General features: G+C 35.5%; 1 non-coding gene across 1 annotated transcript; it reads left to right on the forward strand.

The window, feature by feature from the left end:
* Positions 1–4,965: 4,965 nt before the first annotated feature.
* On the forward strand, positions 4,966–5,104 carry LOC132045967 (small nucleolar RNA Z247). Its single transcript, XR_009412574.1, has one exon. It is a non-coding gene; the product is annotated as a small nucleolar RNA Z247 (small nucleolar RNA).
* The last annotated feature ends 3,906 nt before the right edge of the window (positions 5,105–9,010 follow it).

A 9,010-nucleotide genomic window follows, 5' to 3' on the forward strand; every position in this document is an offset into this window, starting at 1 on the left:
CGAGCTGATTGCCGTCAATATTCAGGTCGACAGCGTCATTCGAATTAACAGCATTTGGATCAGTCGGGCAAACGCCATTTGGATCTTCGGGTAAATTGTTGACTGGTACCCCGTTGTCGTTGTTTTTGCCGTGGTGACCTGGTTCACCGTTATTGTTCAAGTTAATTGATTGGTTGTTGTTTGACATTTTGAGGTTAACCTGAAATCACAAACTTCAAGAGATCAACTGAAAGTAGGGTTGTAAACAAATTACCACTATTATCCTTGGCCCCATGGTGGGCGCCAAATGTTTACCCCTAAAAAGGTAACAATTGAATTTATACGCGGTTTAAAGGATGGTTTAATCTGTTGTTAATCGTAACGAATTATGGAATATGTAATGAAATTTGGAATGACAATCAATTATATATAAAGGACAAGGATTGAAACAGCCTGAATGTGTTATTGTTTGGCCCTATAATTGGTCCGGTGCAGAGCTTTAGCTTTATGCCCTTGCCAAATTGTTATATATCTTAAAAGACTTGAATATGAGATTTTACAAAGTGTGAGAGTAGAAATCAAATGATCCTAAATAGAGGGCTTACCTCTATTTATAGTACCAGGGTTAAAACCCTAATGTTCACTCAAATATGGTAAAATATGCTAATTACTACTACTGGCGGCGCCACAACAACTATAGCGGACCGGATGGCGGGATTGGCAGCGAGAAATCTGACCCGTCACGAATTTCTCGCGTTCATATCATCTAGTGTCACTCGGGCTTACCGGACTAACAACTCCTCGGACTTCGTTTCATCCGTATCACCGAACTCAAACCAATCGTCATGTTTTGATGCCCATGTTTCTATTTTGCTCCGACCTCTTGTCGGATGGTCGCAACTTTCTTACCCCGTTTTTTTTTACCATATACAGATATGTACTTTGTTTACCTTTTGAAACCATGCTTGACTTGAATATACATCTATATATTCATCATATACTTGATCAATGCGTCTTGATATATAGTTATATCACATCATGCCGCTTCCCTATCTTAATTATTGAAAGTTACCGTATCTCTTGGACGGGGAAGAAGTTCCTAACTATCATCATTGAAATGAAAATTTGGAGACAAATAGTTTTTTCATTTCAATTCAAGTCCCGTGTCATTTTTTACCCTTTTCGCAAATAGTTTCTTTAAAATTAGTTACTAATGAAAGGACACAACTATTTAGAAAAGACACAATATTAATTAATATATTTTAATTTTAGTTAATTATTATATTATTAGTAAAAGGGTATTTACGTAATTTAATTTTTAAGTTATGGAGTTCATGCTTTTAATATAACTAGTTTCTACATACGTGCCTTGCACGTAATCCCGAAACACAGGATGAGAAAAGCTGAAAATCAAAACGTTAATGTAAAATAGTAGATATTAAAATTATACTACATATAGATGCAACTAATAGTGTACGTAGAATATTTGAATATTTATAATAAAAAAAAGTGTCGATTTCATGCCAGGTATAAAGATATAAAAGAAGTTACTTTCTTAACTAAATCACACCATATTATCATTATTATGTTTTTATTGGTTATTTGTGTGAATAAAGTGGGAAAGAAAGACTTATATGAGCATAATTAGCAGACTTCGCAGATTAAACCATAAAACTCGCTTCTTGTTACGATTTTGTATTTGGCCTTGAATATATTAGTCGGCTTTACAATTTAATAACACGTATTGTCATCCATTCTTCTAATTAATATCACCACCCTTCTTTTTTCTCTTTTTTTATGCTGTTCTTCCTTCCTTCCTTCCCCCTCTAAGCCTTAAACCCATAATCGAAAAGTAGTTTAGGCAAATTCTACCTAACGTTTGACCTCTTACGAAAAAAAAAAAAATCATTATAAATGCCACTATCTATATGTCCTTGCCCCTATTTGTATTTCAACATCTACAAATAAAAGTGGTGGTGAGTCACTATATCTCCACATTTATAACAAATTTTGGAGAACTTAAGAAGAATTAAAAACCAACAAAATAATATTAAGAAAATAATGTTGGATAGAAATCTACATTAATCAATCTTTTGAAAATTCATGTTGTGCTAAAAAAATTATGAAACACCAAAAAGCTAGAATGAGTAGTGATTACTTTAGACCAACATACAAAAAATAATTTGAGATGATTACTAATAATACATAGATTAAACCATCAGAGACCTAATTGAATAGTTTTTGATATTCTGCTGTCATCCAATATGATTTTATTTTGTTCTATTTAAATTTTAGTTAGCTTACAATTAGTTTTAGTTCATTTTAAATAAACTAGTATTTGTACCCGCGCGATGCGCGGTTGATATCAAAAAAACTAATCGTAACAAATTTTATATGCAAAGTAACTATTCACCACACTAATCTTGCATTGATATTTTTAATGGTTTCTTATAAAAATTATAGCTAAAGATTTTGCCATTTATGCTTGCATTGCTGTAAATAGTTTTATTAATTTAAATTTTTTAAACCAATTTTGCTGGATATGGTACTTTTCAATAAGCTTAATTGATAGTATTAATTATATATTTCAATTTTCACTACGTAGATTGAAATAACCAAAACCCCTAATAAGCTTTTTCCGATAAAGAAAACGATTAGTTCCTTGAATTGTTCAATAATTTTGTTTTTGACTTTATCTGTTTAGATTTTACTTACATGATTTTTCAAATTTTTATCATAATTCAAATAAATCTTATCCTTCTTTATTTTTGTGACTTTTTTTTTCCTTACTAATCATTATCGCCCATATGTTACCTAGTATTGTTATACTATTATTTGACTTTTATTAACTTATCATTTGATTTAGTCTCAATGTTTATTACTCCCCTTTTAATACAATATAGACAAACGTATTGTTTTAGGATAAATTACGTATATATACATATTAAGGAGAAATATTTACGAAACGTAACGATAGTTTTCTATTTACAAAACATAACACTACAAATCCTATAACAACCATACTTTTAAATATATATATATATTAATTTTTTTTTAAATATATATATTAATTTTTTTTGGCTCAAAAACTTATGTATGAAATGTGTATATCTCGCTCAAGGCTTAAAAAGTTCGCTCAAAATTTAGTGTATGAAAACGGTATGAAAACTGTATGAAATGTGTATATCTCGTTCAAGACTTAAAAAATCACCTCAAAATTGTATGTATGAAATTTGTATCTCGCTCAAGGCTTAGAATTTCGCTCACATTTTCGTGTATAAAGTTCATCTTAGATTTCTCTAAAATTAAAACAACTACAACAACATTGTATACAACTTTGATACAACATTCAAGACTTAAAATAATCGCTTAAATTTTTGTGTATGAAATGTGTATATCTTGCTCAAGGCTTAAAAATTCGCTCAAATATTGTGTATGAAATGTGTATATCTCGATCAAGGCTTAAACATTACGCTCAAAATTTTATGTATGAGAATGGTATGAAATGTGTATATCTCGCTCAAGACTTGGAATTTCATTCACATTTCGTGTATGAAAAACTATATTAAAAATTTTGCTTACACATATACATTTCATACATTTTTCATACACAAAAATTTGAGGTAATTTTTTAAGCCTTTGAGCCAAAAAAACAAATATATATATATATATATATAAAATTGTTTTTTTTTTAAAGTTTAAAATAATTTTAAAAAAAAAAAATTATTTTCTGAAAATAAAATTAAAAAACGAAAAATATATGAAAACCCGTCATGTTCCGTAAAATATCGTTATGTTTTGTAAATAAAGAAAACTATCGTCACTTTTCGTAAATATTTCTCGTTAACATGTATATATGCATAGTTTTTCCTATTTACTGTTGTTACATTTTTATGCTGTATTACTCAAAATTCTTTCTTTTTTTATAACTAACTTAACTTTATTAATCACAAAAACGTGGTTAGTACAACTCCACAAATGAACTATACCACAATCAGCTGTCTAAAGAAGTAAAAAAAGCCTCAAATTCAGCTTTGCTAGGGGGTTGATACTGATTAGGGAGACCGTCGACAGGAATAGAGGAGCTACAATTTATCAGGTCATAACAGAGGAGCAAATTAACATAAGCGTACTTTTAAACTATTAGCTAGAAAGTGCAAAGATGCAGTAATCTTCTAACGCTAAGGTGGCTCATTTGGCTGAGCATGGGGCTTTCATAATGGAGGTCTCTGTTAGGATATCTAAAGGATAACTATGTGGTTATTTAAATTGTATCCTATAGTTTTCAAATTCATGCTTTGGATAGACTTCACAGACTCCTAATCCCATTAGGAGTTTATCTCCTCTGTATCTATATATTATGTACGTGTATGTTACAAGAGATTGAAGAAGAGAACCATAATTATCTCTAACTCTTTCATGGTATCGGAGCAGTGTAGAGACTCGCTTCCTTCATCTATGGCAGACCCCTCCGTCACCACGTTAAGCCTTCCCTCTCAAAATTCATCCACCAGTAGTGGTCCATTCTCTTCCAATTTTACTCATTCTAATCTTATTAAGTTGGACAGAAATAACTATATTCTGTGGAAGTCTCAAGTCTTACCCACTCTAAGAGGACATGACCTTGAGGGTTATATAGATGGGTCTCACAAATGCCCATCAAAATTTGTTGCAAGTAGCTCAACAGAAGAAACCTCAGCGGAAGCTACTGTGAATCCAGCTTATTTGGCATGGCGGAAACAGGACCAATTACTCTTGAGTTGGTTATTGTCAACACTCACAGAGAGTGTTTTAGGGCAAGTTGTTGGCTGTACCACATCCATGGAGGTTTGGCAGACCTTGGAGACTATGTTCGCATCACAGTCTAAGGCACGACTAATGCAACTCCGCCTACAACTTCAAACAATGAAAAAGGGATCCATGTCGATGACGGACTACTTACAGAAGATGAAATCCATTGCAGATAACTTGACTGCTGCGGCACAACCCCTCAAAGATGAAGATCTTACCTTGTATATTCTTGGTGGTTTAGGTCCCGAGTATGATGCATTAGTGGTTTCTGTTACCTCTAGAGTTGAACCCATATCCCTTGCTGACTTACATGGGTTGTTGCTACGCCATGAGACACGTCTTGAGAATCTTAGTATTGTTGAACAAGGGCAAGTAAACTTTACTGCAAAATCTTCAAACTTTAATCCTAAAAGTGATGGTGGCTACAAAAAGAACTCGAACCCAAATCAACATTATGGAGGACGCTCGGGAAGGGGTCGAGGACGTGGTGGCAGGTTCAATAATGCACATGGTCAGACTAACACTTCTACGGGTTCATCCCGGTGTCAAGTGTGTAATAAGTTTGGTCACACGGCTCTCAATTGCTATTATAGGTTCGATCACTCTTATCAAGCCAATGCAAAAACTCAAATGGCAGCCTATGTCGCTCAACCAAATATTGTATCTGATCCAGCTTGGTATCCGAATTCTGGTGCTACGAACCATCTAACAAATGATCTCAACAACTTGACTCTTAGAGGAGACTACCATGGTACAGATCAAATTTTGGTTGGTAATGGAGCAGGTTTGAAAATTTCTCATATTGGTGATTCTAAATTATTATCGTCATCTAGAGCCTTACACTTAAAAAGAATCTTATTTGTCCCAGAAATTACTAAGAGTTTATTAAGTGTGGCTCAATTTACAGCTGACAACAATGTTTATTTTGAATTTCATCCTCGTTTTTGTGTTGTGAAGGATCGGGCAACGGGGAAGGTACTACTGGAAGGGAGACTTGAGCATGGCCTTTACAAGCTTCTTTTCACCCGCAGATCCAATTGGTAGTCCTCAAATAAACCACAAGTTTTTCTTGTGTCCAAATCCTCTTTTGATGTTTGGCATAGTAGATTAGGTCACCCGTCAATAAAAGTCATTCAAAGTGTTGCTAGAACACTTGATTTTCTCATTCCAGCAAATAAGAGTTCTAGTGTTTGTGCGTCTTGTCAACAAGGAAAAAGCCATAAATTACCTTTTACTTCATCCTCGTCTATGGCTTTGAATCCTTTAGACTTGATTCACTCTGATGTATGGGGTCCTGCCCCTCATTTATCAAATAATAAATTTCGTTATTATGTTATTTTTATTGATGATTGCACAAAATTCACTTGGTATTATCCCATGTCCTCTAAAAGTGAAGTCTACTCTATCTTTTTGCGCTTTAAGTCTCAAGTTGAAAATTATTTTGAGCGTAACATTAAAGTAGTGCAATCAGATTGGGGTGGAGAATATAAAAAATGTTCGAAGTTTTTTGAACAAGTTGGATGCTGCATCATATTTCTTGCCCTTATACCCATGAACAAAATGGATCCGCGGAACGAAAACATCGCCATATTATTGAGACTGGCTTAACATTATTGGCTCATGCTTCACTTTCTCTTCATTTTTGGGATGATGCCTTTTCTACTGCTGTGTATCTCATCAATCGTATGCCTACTCCTGTTCTCCATAACATCTCACCTTTTGAGAAATTATATAAGAAAATTCCTGATTATAATTTCTTAAAAGTTTTTGGGTGTGCTTGCTATCCTTACTTAAGGCCATATAACTCTCACAAACTTGCTTTTAGATCTTCCCAATGTGTTTTTCTAGGATATAGCTCGAATCACAAAGGCTATAAATGTCTTCATGTATCTACTGGTCGCATCTACATAACTCGTCATGTTGTATTTGATGAGTCGATTTTTCCGTTTGCACTAAACAAGAGTACGTTGCCTGTGTCACTGCCTCCTTCACAAATGACTTCAACGTTACATGTAGTTGCCCCATGTTCAACATCTACTTCTTCCCTTTCTTCCATGCAATTTCCTATACATTCAACTCCAATGCAACCCCTTCAAAATCTAACCCCTCCAGGACCTTTATTACCTCCCCTTCTACCTATTAATTCTCCTAAGTCTCCACCAATGTCCCCAAATTCACTTCCAACAGTGAATCTCACTGTTGATTTGCCCTTGTTACCAAGTGTAGTGCCTTCAACTTCATCCATTCCATCCAAACCCTTAACTCAGTCCAAAACCACACACTCTACTACTTATGTCCCACACCATATGGTCACTAGACATAAAGCTAAGCACTCTCATTCTCAAGCCAACTTGACCACCAAATATCCCCTTCCTAGTTCTCCTCTGCCAATTGAGCCTACTTGTTTCACTCAAGCCAATAAGGATGCACATTGGAGAAAGGCTATGCAAGAGGAATATAATTCTCTCATCCAAAATGGTACCTGGACCCTTGTGCCTGCATCTAATGCAAAGAACATTGTTGGTAGCAAGTGGATTTTCAAACTTAAGCTTCATCCGGATGGTTCTATTGAGCGATACAAGGCTCGTTTAGTAGCTAAAGGGTTTAATCAAGAAGCTGGCATTGATTATCATGAAACATTCAGTCCAGTTGTGAAGCCTACGACCATTAGAGTGGTTCTTACTTTAGCATTATCAAAAGGATGGTCACTACGTCAACTTGACGTGAAGAATGCATTTTTACATGGTGCATTGCACGAGGAGGTCTATATGACTCAACCAGCTAAGTTTGTTGATCCGAAATATCCTACGCATGTCTGTAGACTTCACAAGGCTCTTTATGGTCTTAAACAAGCTCCCCGAGCTTGGTTTGCGAAACTTAGCGCCGCCTTACTTCATTTTGGATTTCTTGCATCCAAGTCTGATTCATCACTATTTATTTTACATTCTGGTGACATATTCATCATTGTTTTGGTCTATGTTGATGACCTTGTTATTACAGGAAATTCAGATGCCTTCATAAACAATCTTATTAATAAGCTCTCCGGAAGCTTTGCTTCGAAGGACCTTGGCAGATTACATTACTTCTTGGGGGTGGAAGTTCACTGTAGTTCACAAGGCTTAATTCTTACTCAGACCAAATATATAAGAGATCTTCTCCAACGTGCCAACATGGAGGGTGCAAAGCCTATTTCAACACCTATGGTGGAAGGCCTTCAACTTTCCAAAGTTGGCAGCACCCCATTTGATGATCCAGGCCTTTATCGTAGTCTTGCCGGAGCTCTTCAGTATGTGACCTTAACACGGCCTGATGTATCTTTCAGTGTGAATAAATTATGCCAATTTATGCAGTCTCCTACTCAAGCTCACTTTCAAGCACTGAAAAGAGTCTTGCGTTATTTGAAAGGTACATTACATCTTGGTTTACATCTCAAAAAATCACCTAAGCTACTAATTAATGGTTTCACGGATGCCGATTGGGCTGGATGTCTGGATGATAGGCGTCCTACGCATGGTTACTGCATCTTTTTAGGCCCCAATTTAGTCTCATGGTGCTCCAAGAAACAAAGAGTCGTTGCTCGGTCTAGTACAGAGTCTGAATACAGAGGCTTAGCTGCTGCTACGGCTGAAATCACATGGCTTGAACATCTTCTTCAAGAATTACATGTCCCTCTACCTTCTGCACCTAAGCTTTGGTGTGACAACTTGTCTGCTACTTATCTTACTGCTAATCCAATTTTTCATGCACGCACAAAGCACATTGAATTAGATTTTCATTTTGTCCGAGAAAAAGTAGCTTCGAAGGACCTTGAGGTTGGGTATATTAGCTCATTGGATCAGGTAGCAGATACATTGACCAAAAGCTTACCGGTTCGAAGATTTCAATTTCTGAGAGACAAGTTTGCTGTTGTGGACACACAGCTTCACTTGAGGGGGAATGTTAGGATATCTAAAGGATAACTATGTGGCTATTTAAATTGTATCCTATAGTTTTCAAATTCATGCTTTGGATAGACTTCACAGACTCCTAATCCCATTAGGAGTTTATCTCTTCTGTATCTATATATTATGTACGTGTATGTTACAAGAGATTGAAGAAGAGAACCATAATTATCTCTAACTCTTTCAGTCTCAAGTTTGAAACCCCCTGCCTACGACAGCAGGGAATTTGCCTTCTAGGTCGAGCTCGTCGCACGGGGTTTGCCTAGTGCGGGTTACCTCTTCTGTGTGGTTTGCGAGCT

The sequence above is a fragment of the Lycium ferocissimum genome, unplaced genomic scaffold (genome assembly GCF_029784015.1).
Source record: "Lycium ferocissimum isolate CSIRO_LF1 unplaced genomic scaffold, AGI_CSIRO_Lferr_CH_V1 ctg878, whole genome shotgun sequence".
NCBI classification, from domain to species: Eukaryota; Viridiplantae; Streptophyta; class Magnoliopsida; order Solanales; family Solanaceae; genus Lycium; species Lycium ferocissimum.